This window comes from Triticum aestivum, chromosome 4B (assembly GCF_018294505.1).
Source record: "Triticum aestivum cultivar Chinese Spring chromosome 4B, IWGSC CS RefSeq v2.1, whole genome shotgun sequence".
NCBI lineage: Eukaryota > Viridiplantae > Streptophyta > Magnoliopsida > Poales > Poaceae > Triticum > Triticum aestivum.
The window spans coordinates 661,854,975-661,867,420 of NC_057804.1; positions in this window are offsets into that span (position 1 = coordinate 661,854,975).

Below are 12,446 nucleotides of genomic sequence, written 5' to 3' on the forward strand. Positions count from 1 at the left end.
TGCCGAGCCCCACCGAGCGGGGAGGAGAAAGAGCCTTGGCGCTGCCAACACGGACCGGCGTTGCCTTGCGAGAGGAGAGGACGGATGAGGCGGACGCGGCCCGACAGCTAAGGTTTGGTCCCTTGGTCGCTCGCAGGAGCGACATGTGGGGGAGGGGGATACGGAAGAAACTTTGTAGGGTAAAATATCTAGTTACGTGATAAGTGGATAGCAAAATCGAACTAAGAACAGTCAAATCAATTAATCATTGCAATCAACGACAAAGTTGCTAATGAACACTAATTGTGCATTAATTAGATGACATGATAATATAGTTCTTTAGTTGCACAATTGGTCTTCAGTTGCAAGATTTAAGATACAGGAGAGTCAGTGTATACTTAAAGTTAAATTTTGCAAGGATCCAACTAAATTGGTGAGCTTGTTTGATCGTGCAACTGCTACTTCCAAAATGGAAACAGATTGTAGGAACCTTAATTCCATCTGATAAATGCTAGTACAGTTTAGTTTCATCACGACAAGATTAATTTTAAGCATGTACGACCAGAAGGTAATGAAAGAGGCATAACCTGTATAGTGCCGCACCTGTCCCCCAAATTTGTTGGCGTGTATAGGTTGATAATAAGCTTGTCTTCAAACTGCAGCTTACATTGAGGGCACTGGAAACAAGGATTTGATATAACTTAGGAAACAGACCAGTGCTCTCAGCATAAAGCATACACATAATACATCGTACTGGAAACAGAGATCAATGACAATGTACATGGACCATATGAAAAAGTTGAGAATTATGCATATGGTGTACCTTGGCGCTCTCCTTACCAGCACTATGCAGCCACTTCTCCAGACAAGATCTGCCGTACACATGCCCACAGGGAATGCAACTGCGTGTTTGGTAGCAGACAGGAGACCGACGACGATCAGTTGTTTTTCCCCCAAATTCTTGCTGGTTCGATCTATCATCATGAGCAAAACATGTAGGAACTACTCCCTCCGTCCCATAATGTAAGACGTTTTTCTTACATTATGGGACGGAGGTAGTAATTGGTAGTAGTACTCACCAGATGCTATGATGGCCTTCGCAGGTCAAGGGCTTCATACAGACCAAACATGTGTTTGTGTTCTCCGCCGATGGCTTCTCCTCAACGGCGGCAACTTTGCGCCACAGGGCCTCCTCATCATCGAAATCCTCCTCTTCGCCCTCATCACCGTCGCTGTTGTCCATGTCCTCTTGCTGATCATTTCCGAAGTTCACCTCCTCGTGCCCAAACAAAGTGGTGCGGCTCGCCGCTTCAGCTCCTTCGAGTACCCCTGTGACGGCGGTCTGCAGTCGACTCGGCGCCTCTCCGTCCACCGTCTCTGCCCTCACATCCTCGTCCTCCTTAGCGGGCGCTGGCGGCGAAGACGACATGGAACCGGGAAGGGGTTTCCGGAACGTCGCGATCGCAACGTACGCCGCCTCGTGCTGAACTCTTCTCCATGCGGGGGATCGATTTCATCCGGAAGGACTGGCTAGGGTTTGAGCAACCAATGTGTCCAACAGGAGGGCAAATACGCCACCGTTAGATTGGTTTGAGCAACCAATGTCTTCATCTGTCACAACTCACACACTACTGAAATCGCGTTGTACACTGGGTGCCACGAGACACACGACAAAGGGCAAATAATCGCCGGTAAAACCTTTGTTGAGAGTTGCACTCGGCGAAGGCCACCCGATGTACACCTCTCAGTCAAACAGGAATTTGCCGAGAGGCAAGACACGGACACTCGGCAAAGAGTTTGTCGAGAGCCAAACAGTGTCTCTCGGCAAAATAAAGTGACTTCACGGCCGCTAGTTCCATCAGCTCTTTGGCGAGAGCCATGCTCGGCAAAACTGCCACAGCCAACTGCCAGCTGCTCCCAGTGCATGCCACTTTGCCGAGAGCCACACTCGGTAAATATCCGTTTCCATTCTGTTTTCCTGCTTTTTCCTCAGATCCCTGTAGCAAAAAATACATGTATAATACATAAACATGCATTTGAAATCTCAAATGCTCTAACAATGAACTCACATAAGCATTATATAAATAGTTCAAACAAACTTCATTTGAAATCACAAAGTAGCTCTTTGGTACAAGTGCCTACTTACTAAACAATAAAATGGTCAATGCATGTCTACATGCGACCACATGATAAAAGCAACACCACAATTATCACGAGCTGAAGGAGAATTATCAAGTTCTTCCATCCACTGAACCCGATAACTTGTTTCTGGCTAGCACATCCACTGAACCCACTAATTCAGATTTTCTCTTCTGGTTAAGCACATAGTGGTTGTAATGATACTCTGCCTTCTCTCTGCTACTGATCGAGTCATGGGAGCTACTTTCATAGCGAAGCACTTGTTCATTGCATTCAGACCATGAATCGTAGACTCCCGGACACCTACCTCTGTACACCGCATACCACTTCATCTACAAAGAAAAAGAAAAGGAGGCAGAGAAGGAATGCAAGGTTAAAATATCACATCATACATAATCCACGTAAGCTTTCATCACTCATACAAGCAAAAGCATCGCAAGGGGCAATCTAAGTCCATATCAGCAGCTACATGACTATATCACTAAATCAACGCTAAACTGTCTAGGTGGACTACTCCGAGGTGTAGTCGGTGAAACCAGTGATCGTGGAGTGAGAGCACGTGGAGGCATCCCCACAGTGGAGGACCAAGCGTCATCGGGAATGTAGGTTGGTGGACTCAATGACACGAGTATGTGCTTACGTGGTGGGGCCTTCTTCTCCTTAGCTGGCGGATTCTTGGCCAGATCCTCAAAATACTTTATTAGGGTCAGCTGTGGGTTCTTCTCAATGAGCGCCGCCAAGCAGTCCGACACGCTTCTCCTTGACCACGGAGTCGACCCTAATGGAAGCTGCATCGTCGAAGGAAGCCATAGCTGCGAAATCGATCGGTGCTAACACCTTTCATCACACAATGAAAAATAGCATAAGAATCAAACATCAAAGATTACTTCTAAGCAAATTAATCATGATGGACACTCTCTCATGGATATTTCGACTTTTGTTGATGGTCTAGCTGGGCGAGTCCATCGTGCGTGAAAAATGTATATCACAGGACGAACTCGTACAGATCGACCGCCATCAGCAAAAGTCGATTTTCTTTCTCAAAAACAACTCTCATCTCCCTCACATATATGGTGGAACTCTCTCTGGTAGTGGTATATATGATGGACACTCTCATAGGTATTTCGACTTTTGGTGATGGTCAAGCTGGGTGAGCCCATTGTGCATTATCAAGATAACCTGAAGAGCTCACCCAGATCAACCGCCATCGGCAAAAGTCGATTTTCTTCCTCCCAGAACAACTCTCCTCGACACTCTCTCGCATATATAAGGTGGACACTCTCTCACGTATATTTCGACTATCGGTGATGGTCGAGCTGGGTGAGCCCATCGTGCGTTATCAAGATAGCATGAAGAGCTAACCCAGATCGACCGTCATCGTCAAAAGTCAATTTTCTTCCTCCAAGAACAACTCTCATCGACTGTCGGTGATGGTCTCTCTTTCTCTGTTCCTCCTGCTGTGTAAGGAACACATAGGAGAAACAGAGAAAGCGTGACCGCCTATGACAACAATTGGTATATTCCTCCGAAAACATCTCGCATCTGTCAAATATGATCGTCACTCACTCAAGATAAAAATTAGTACATAAAAAAACAAAAACTACTAGTCCCACTACTAGATAAACCTACTACATAAAAAATAATGCAAAAAATTACTACATAGCATCCATACAAACTACAAAAACTAATAGATGCAAACAACAAAAAATCCATACATACATCCACACATAGCATCCGTGCATACAACATTATCAATAATTATCTACATTTTCTTTTGATAAAGAAAAAAAATTATCTACATAACATCCATCCATCTATCCATCTATTTATGCATCTATGGATGCATTCAAAATTTTATCCACCTATACATACATTTTGACATGGAGAGGAGGGGCGAGCTCACCGGAGGGAGGAGCTCGGTGTCATGGTGGGGCGCGGGGTGGGGGACGCCGGTCATTCAGGGTGCGGGTGTGTGGGACCGCGGGGTGGGGAGGGGTGAGCCGCGGGTGCGCGGGGCACATCGGTCGGTAGGGAGACGACCACGGGGGAGGCACTGGTCGGCGGGAGGGGGCACCGGTCGGTGAGAGGGGACCAGAGGAGAGTGGCGCGGGGCAAAGAAACAATTGGGGGAATAAGTTTAAGTGGCCGACGCTACCTTTACCGAGCACTTGTTGGCGCGGCACTCAGAAAAGAAATCAACCCTAGATATAGGTTTTATTTTACTGAGGGTGGCTCTCAGAAAAGTAATCAAACCTAGATCTAGGTTTTCTTTTACCGAGAGGAGCACCCAAAAAAAGTGCAAATTAGATCTAGGTTTTACACTTTTGCCGGGAGCAACTCTTGAAAATTAAACGAGGGCCGAGCGCCACTCTCGGCAATATCATTTGTGTTGGGCCTAGCATGTTGCAAGGACATCACAAAAGATTTCCCATGCTGCTACCGGGCATGGTTTCATGTGCCGCATTGCTGATCTGCAATTTTCGGCGATAAAACCCTAGCAGAGCAATAAATTTCTCGAATATTGCTTGCGTGCTCGAAAAATGCATGGGTGTGGCACATGTCATGCGATTGCCTCCTCTGAGAGCACAAGAAGTTTCAAGGCCAACGGAGCAACATGACCCGCACTTCCTGCACAAACCGGACGCGTCCCCTCTCGATACCCAGAGACTTGCTCGGAGACGGTGTGGTTTATAAGGGGCCTCAGGGGAGGCTTATTTGAAACGCGCCCAAACTTTACCACACCCTACAGGGGCCAAGTGATGACACCGTGCCAGCTCTCAAGGAATTTGTTTTTCGAGGATTTCAACGGTTGCATCAGGTATGCCACTGGGGTACTTTCGGTAACCCATGGTAGGGCATGCCCCTCCCTCGTCTGTGCAGGGCCTAGGCATGCCGGAAGACATCACCAAGGATTTCCCATGCTGCTACCGGGCATGATTTCATGTGCCGCCTTGCTGATCTGCAATTTTCGGTGATGAAACCCTAGAAGAGCAATAAATTTCTTGAATATTACACGCATGCTCGAAAAATGCAGGGGCATGGCACGTGTCATGCGATTGCATCCTTTGAGAGCAAGAAAATTTTCTACGCCAATAGATCAACAAGACCCGCACTTCCTGCACAAACCGGACACGTTCCCTCTCAATACCCAGAGACTAGCTCAGAGATAGTGCGGTTTACAAGCGGCCTCAGGGGAGGCTTATTCAAAACGCGCCCAAACTTTTACCACAGCCTACACGGGCCATGTTATGACACCATTCCAGTTCTCGAGAAATTTCGGCATCGTACGATTTTCCGTTGATTTGAACGGTTGCATCAGGCATGCCATCGAGGTACTTTCGGTAACCCGGTGGCAGGGCATATGCCCCTCCCTTGTCTGTGCAGGGCCTAGGCATGCCGCAAGGACATCACAAAGGATTTCCCATGCCGCTACCAGGAAAGTTTGATGGTAGCCTTATCTTTACCAAGAGCTACTCTCGGCAACTGTTGCCTTACCGAGAGTAGCACTCGGTACAGATACTGTTGGATCATAAAGTTAATACACACTCTTAATTATGAACACCAAAGCTTAATTCAATTGTTGGACTATCAGACTATGTACATAGGTAGAGGTGGAACCAAATAGGCAACCGTGGCCGTGTCGTTAACCGCCGGCGGATGTGCCACGTGGCAGAACGTTACCATGCAGCACTGCTTGGCTCTCGGCAAATAATGCCTTCGCCGAGTGTTGCCTTTTTGCGGAGGTCTACTCTCGACAATATCTTGCGTTTGCCGAGGTGCTCCTTTTGCCGAGAGTCACACTCGGCGTCTCTTACTTTGCCGAGTGCCTGCGTATTGGCTCTCGGCGAAGAGCCTGGTAGCCGACGTATACGAAAATTTCAGTAGTGACATCAACACACAACAATATTTTCCTGAGAAACTATACAATATCTATGCATGGCATTTGCATGGAATGTCAAAATAGCATGGAAAGGTGTGAATGAGCGCCCATGTATTTACCTGCACCCCTTCTTTAGAAGTAGATCCAACTTTTGATGTGATTCGGAGAGAAAATTTCAGCACATTTTTATGACATTGACCAGACACTTACCCCTTTTTCATGGGGATTAGTAAATAGTTATGCTAGATTAGGAGTACTCCCTCCATCCAGAAATACGTATTGGAGAAATGAATATATCTTGATTTATTTTAGTTCTAGATATATCTATTTTCACTAGTAGAAAACAGGGCTTCGGTCCTGGCCTGAAGAGGGCATTAATCCCGGTTCTCCTATCAACTTGGACCAATGGGCGCATTAGTCCCGGTTCGTGAGGCCAGGGGGCCGACCAAGCCTCCGGGGCCATTGATCCCGGTTCGTCTGACCCCTTTGGTCCCGGTTCCAGACACGAACTGGGACCAATGGACCTCGCTCCTGGCCCACAACCTTTAGTCCCAGTTTGTGTCTAGAACCGGGACCAAAGTGGTCCTTTAGTCCCAGTTTTACTCACAAACTGGGACTAAAGAGAGGCCTATATATACCCCCTGTCGGCAAGCAGAGCAATTCACTGCTCTGTTTTTTTGGCCGGCCGTGGGAGAGCTTTGTGGTGCTCTAGCTCACCTCCTATGCACATGAGGTGTTTGATGAATTGTGTGAGCCACACTTAAGCTTTCTCCTCTCGAAGCTCCTTCTCCAAACTCTATTTTCCTCAAGATTTGTCTAGGTTTGGCGGTCCGTCCTGTCCCGTCCCCATCCTCACCGCCGTCGATCACCCGCGCTGATCTCATTGCCGGCACCACTATTGAGGATATAACTACTGGGTGTAAACCGCCCAGGAGGGGCCGGTTCACCTTCAACTATATTGAAGCCCACAAAGACTCAGAAGATGGCGCTTTACTAATGAAGCTTAGAGGCCCGGATCCCAAAGGCGGATTAGGGCCCATAGTGGTAAACCGCCATGGTTATGTAACTTGTATTGTAAGATAGGAAAGGAGAGACCGAGCCGGACACTTGTATGAGCCGGCCTCGGGACTCTGGAAACCGGTCGGGCGTCAACCCGTGTATATAAGGGGACGACCCGACGGCGGTTCAGGGACAAGAAACAACAACTCGGGAGCCAGGCATAGCGTGTTTTGCTCCCTGGCTATCGAGACCCCAATAATCCCAACACAACTAGACGTAGGCTTTCACGTTCATCGAAGGGGCCGAACTAGTATAAAATCCTCGTGTCCTTTGTCCGGTTTAACCCCTTTAAGCTAACCCGTCGCGATGGCTCCACGACTAAGTCCTTTCACGAGGACATCTGATGTGTTAATTCCACGACAGTTGGCGCCCACCGTGGGGCTATCGCACGATGGTTTCGAGTTCTTGAAGGGCAACTTTGAAGGACTCAAAGGGTACGCGGTTGGCCGGATGACCAAGAGTTGACGCGGCAAGCTCTACATCGACGACGCAGGATGGGGCCCCGAGGCCGGTCAATCGAGTATGGGTACCGGGCCCCCTTTGGCGGAATTCACGTTTTCATTGGCAAGATCGGCGAACCGGGCCCTAAGCTGGACATCTGCACCGACCTCGTCGAGACGGCTCAGCGCGCAAGCCCCGCTCGGATTCAGCCCGCCATGAAGCGTGCGTTTGTGGGATGTGTCCATGGGATCGGATCTGAACCGGTGTCTGAAGGTGAGACGGTCGCTTATTCCGACGGCGAATCATCCGCTGGTGAAACCGAATCCCTGTACCAAGTTCATGACGATGTGTTCGAAGGGTATTCCGATGGCACCAGTATTCCGGAATTTCTTGAACCGCCGAACCGAGTCAGAATCTTCATGGCCGGAACACAACCAACTTTGCAAAATTCTACTACAGCGACATCCGGACCGGTAGCAGGGGCAGGAGGCTCCTCGCGCTAGCCGGCTCAAGTTCTGGCCGGATTGATGGACGCCTGGGCGACGTTATTGGCCGCAACAGTTACCTCGGAGAATCAAGATCGGCATAACGCGAAGGTTGCTAAATTGCGGGATCAGATAACTCAAGCCAAAGAGGACTTGGCGGCTGAGGAGAACAGGATGGCCGAGGAAGCAATCACGGGCCAGTTAGCGCCGGCTAATCGGGTTTCCGAGGCAAAAGACCGACGTATAGACGTTGAGGCATACACGCATCACAAATGCGAGCCAAGTCTATACGACTGACGATTCATAGACGTTGAGGCAGAGGATTCAAGGCGAGAATTATCGACTTTTGATGGATCAGAATGCTTCAAATAAAGTATTCAGGAGGAGACATCAATCTCGCTTGCCGGCGGATTACAATGCGATGAATCTCTTTGATACACCAGGAGCAGGGACTAGCAATCCGGCAGCACTGAACCAGACTATTGTGCCAAGGACCGGAGCACCGTATCAACCTCAGGTGATGGGTCCACCTCGACGAACGGACAACCCGCCACGGTACACCACACCCCCGTCGGGTCACTTCTCTAACCCTTTGGACAATATGATAGCAGCAGCATCCCGGCTGGCAGTTATTCCGATAGAGGGTGAATCGCCAGCGGTGGTTGAGACACGGCGGGCCAGAGATCTTCTTCAAATGGCTATGATGCAGCAGCAAGCTTACTCGTATAGCCGAGACAGGATTCACACGACCCCACGTCCGAGCAAAAGCTATAGTAGGCATATAGATGAACCGGAGGTGTCCAGCAATGCGCGGTGCCGTATTGTCCCTCAAGGACCCAATCCGGCGCGTGGTGAGGTGAACGCTCAGGATGTGGTGGATAATGGCAGAGCACGACGGGAGGCCTCTTTAGCAGCACAGTATACGGGTCGTTATCAACCCGCCCCGGTTCAGCCAACAGCGTCAGTAGACCGAGGCACCGGGCTTGCCTTCAGTTCCTGGGGAGTACTGTGTCTCATTCCGGCTCTCCGTAATGTGCGACTGCCTAAAGATTTCAAGGTTCCATGTAAGGTGCCAAATTACACCGCTGATCAACCGCCCGAGGCATGGGTGGAAAGTTATGAGATGGCAATGGAGATGATGGAGGTGGATGAAGCGGCTTGTGCAAAGTACTACACGATGATGTTGGAGGGAACAACCCGTACGTGGTTGAAGACCTTACCAGCTAACTCCATCGAGTCATGGGACCAGTTGAAGGCCCAATTTATAGCCAATTTCAAGGACACATGTAAACAGCCTATGTCCATTGTGGATCTGGATGCCTGTGTTCAAGGGGAGAACGAGTCAACAACTCATTGGGTGCGCCGAGTTTCAGAAGTTTTGCATTCATCAGACCGGATTAATGCTGGCCAAGCAATCATCACACTAGAACGTAATTGCCGGTTTAAGTAACTAAAGATGAAGTTGGGACAGCTCAAGCGCCACTGCAATGATATGGGCACCCTTATGGCCGCCTTGGTCAAATATGCCGATTCTGATAATACCAAGGATCCCGATTCTGAGGAGGAGAAACCGGATGTCGGTGTCAAAACCGGCGGATCTCGGGTAGGGGGTCCCGAACTGTGCGTCTAGGCGGATGGTAACCGGAGACAAGGGACACAATGTTTTACCCAGGTTCGGGCCCTCTTGATGGAGGTAAAACCCTACGTCCTGCTTGATTAATATTGATGATGTGTGTTACAAGAGTAGATCTACCACGAGATCAAGGAGGCTAAGCCCTAGAAGCTAGCCTATGGTATGATTATTGTTCGTCCTACGGACTAAAGCCATCCGGTTTATATAGACACCGGAGAGGGCTAGGGTTACACAGAGTCGGTTACAATGGTAGGAGATCTACATATCCGTATCGCCAAGCTTGCCTTCCACGCCAAGGAAAGTCCCATCCGGACACGGGACGAAGTCTTCAATCTTGTATCTTCATAGTCTTGGAGTCCGGCCGATGATGATTGTTCGGCTATCCGGACACCCCCTAGTCCGGAACTCCCTCAGTAGCCCCTGAACCAGGCTTCAATGACGATGAGTCCGGAGCGCATATTGTCTTCGGCATTGCAAGGCGGGTTCCTCCTCCGAATAATTTATAGAAGATTGTGAACACCAGGATAGTGTTCGGCTCTGCAAAAATAAATTCCACGCACCACCGTAGAGAGAATAATATTACACAAGTTCAACCTGCTGACGTATTTCATGGCATGACGTCACACCACTACCAAGCCTTTACTCGAATTGTTTTTATTGTACCACCTAAGCACGTTTAGCGAAGCGGTTTCCTTGGCACGTCTTGTCGAAGCAGAGATCGTGTTCCCCTTATTCCGGGATTCCCATAAATACAGACGTGGGTAACCCAACCGCGCCATTGATTGCGGCGCTTGGGAGATAAGCGAGTTTTACCAGGCCGGTGGGGACACATGTTTTTGTCCATCCATATAAGGGGATAAAGATCCAACCCTTTTACCTGCGCCTTCTTCCTCCTTGGCTTATCCATCTCTGCGAACTCGAGCTCCAGCGCCCAAGTCCGCACTCCTCACCTCAACCTTCTCCAACTATGTCCGGAGCGGGAGGCAAGTGGATGGCCTCCTCCATCACGGAGGGGCAGATCCAGAAGCTGCGCAGTGCCGGATACTTGTCCAGCGACATCGCGCACCGGCTCCCCGACGAGGGAGAGCTCATCCCCACCCCCAGGCCCCATGAGAGGGTAGTATTCCTTCCCCATTTCCTCCGCGGACTGGGCTTCCCACTCCATCCCTTTGTCCGGGGGCTCATGTTCTATTACGCCCTGGATTTCCATGATCTGGCCCCGAATTTCATCCTCAACATCTCGGCGTTTATCGTCGTGTGTGAGGCCTTCCTCTGCATCCAGCCCCACTTCGGTTTGTGGCTCAAGACCTTCAGTGTCAAGCCAAAGGTTGTGAAGGGCAGCCAAGCGGAGTGCAGAGGCGCCATGGTGGGCAAGATGTCCCACGTTACTTGGCCTGAGGGCACTTTCGTGGAAACCATCAAGGGGTGGCAATCGGGGTGGTTCTACATCACCAAGCCGCGTGACCCCGAATGGGCAGCGGCCCCCGAATTCAGATCTGGCATCCCTACACGGCTCACCTCCTGGAAAGAGAGCGGCCGGACTTGGGGTGATTTGGAGGAGCTGACCGGACTCCAAGCTTGCGTCCAAAAGCTGGTGGACAAGAAGCTGAAGCTTGTCAACATGGTCCAGGTCATGCTCATCCGCCAGATTCTCCCGTGCCAACGACGGGGCTTCAACATGTGGGAGTTTGATCCGGCGCAGCACCAGACTTTGAGCGGGCTCTTTGACACTATGTATGAAGATGTCTGGAAGGTGCTGTTCAAGGGCGCCGAGGCTCCCGCATCCGCTACCGAAGATCGCGGATTCAGCTCGCAGCGTCCAGCTGACGAGGTAAGTGATTTTGTCCTTTACGGGACGCTTGTTTTCCATAGTTTGACTCTATGCGGGATCTAAACTCCCTTTCCTTTGATAGGACTAGCTGAAGAAGGCCGAGCGGACTATCTGTCCGGCCCCATTGCCAGAGGACCCAGCGGACACCCGCCTAACGGGGCTGCTGGCTCCGGCACCCCACGTGGTGCCGGAGAAGAAGGCCAAGAAGAAGGCCACGGGACTCGGAAGAGTTCCCATTTTCAGGTGCTATCGGATGACGACTCCGAGGCCGACTCCGCTCACCAAGGTGAGGAGGAGAAGAAGAAAGCCTCTCCCCCAGCGGGGGGAGGGAAGAAAAGGAAGGCTTCCCCTACGGGGGAAGCCGAAGGGTCCAAGAAGGGAAAAACTCTTCCCCCGGACTGTTCTGCCAACGCCAGTGACGACGACGAGGACTGGCCTCCAAGGGCCAAGCCCCTAGCGAGATCGTGAGTATCCGGACTCCCGAATAACTCCATGGTTTTTCTATTTTGCCACACAGTGTCTTTCTAATGCCGCATACAACCCTGCAGTACGCCCAAGGACGATCTTCCCACTTCGTCGAGCAGGTCCTTAGGTGCATCGGATATGGATTCTCTTCCGACTACCTCTACCCCCCGTGACACGGACAATGCCGAGGTGGGGTCCCGGGAAGGGATTCACTAGGGGGAGGAGGCCCCGGAGGTGTCTCAAGACAACCTCCCGGACTTTGCACCGGACTCGGCCCCGGGACCCATAGTGGCTCCGGAGTCCGGCGGGCGACCCCTTCGTAAGAAGGGCAAGACCGTGATGCCAGCAGCCTCTGTCCAACCGGAGGCGCCGGATAACTTGCTGGAGGCGCTCAATGGCGCCTCCATTGAAGAGGAACACCGCACTGTTATGAGTGTGGTGATTCAGAAGGTGCAGCTCGCCAAGAGCGGGCTGACCGAAGCCTACATCAGCCTTCTAACATGCTTTGAGGTAAGAATTTTGAGATATGTAAAA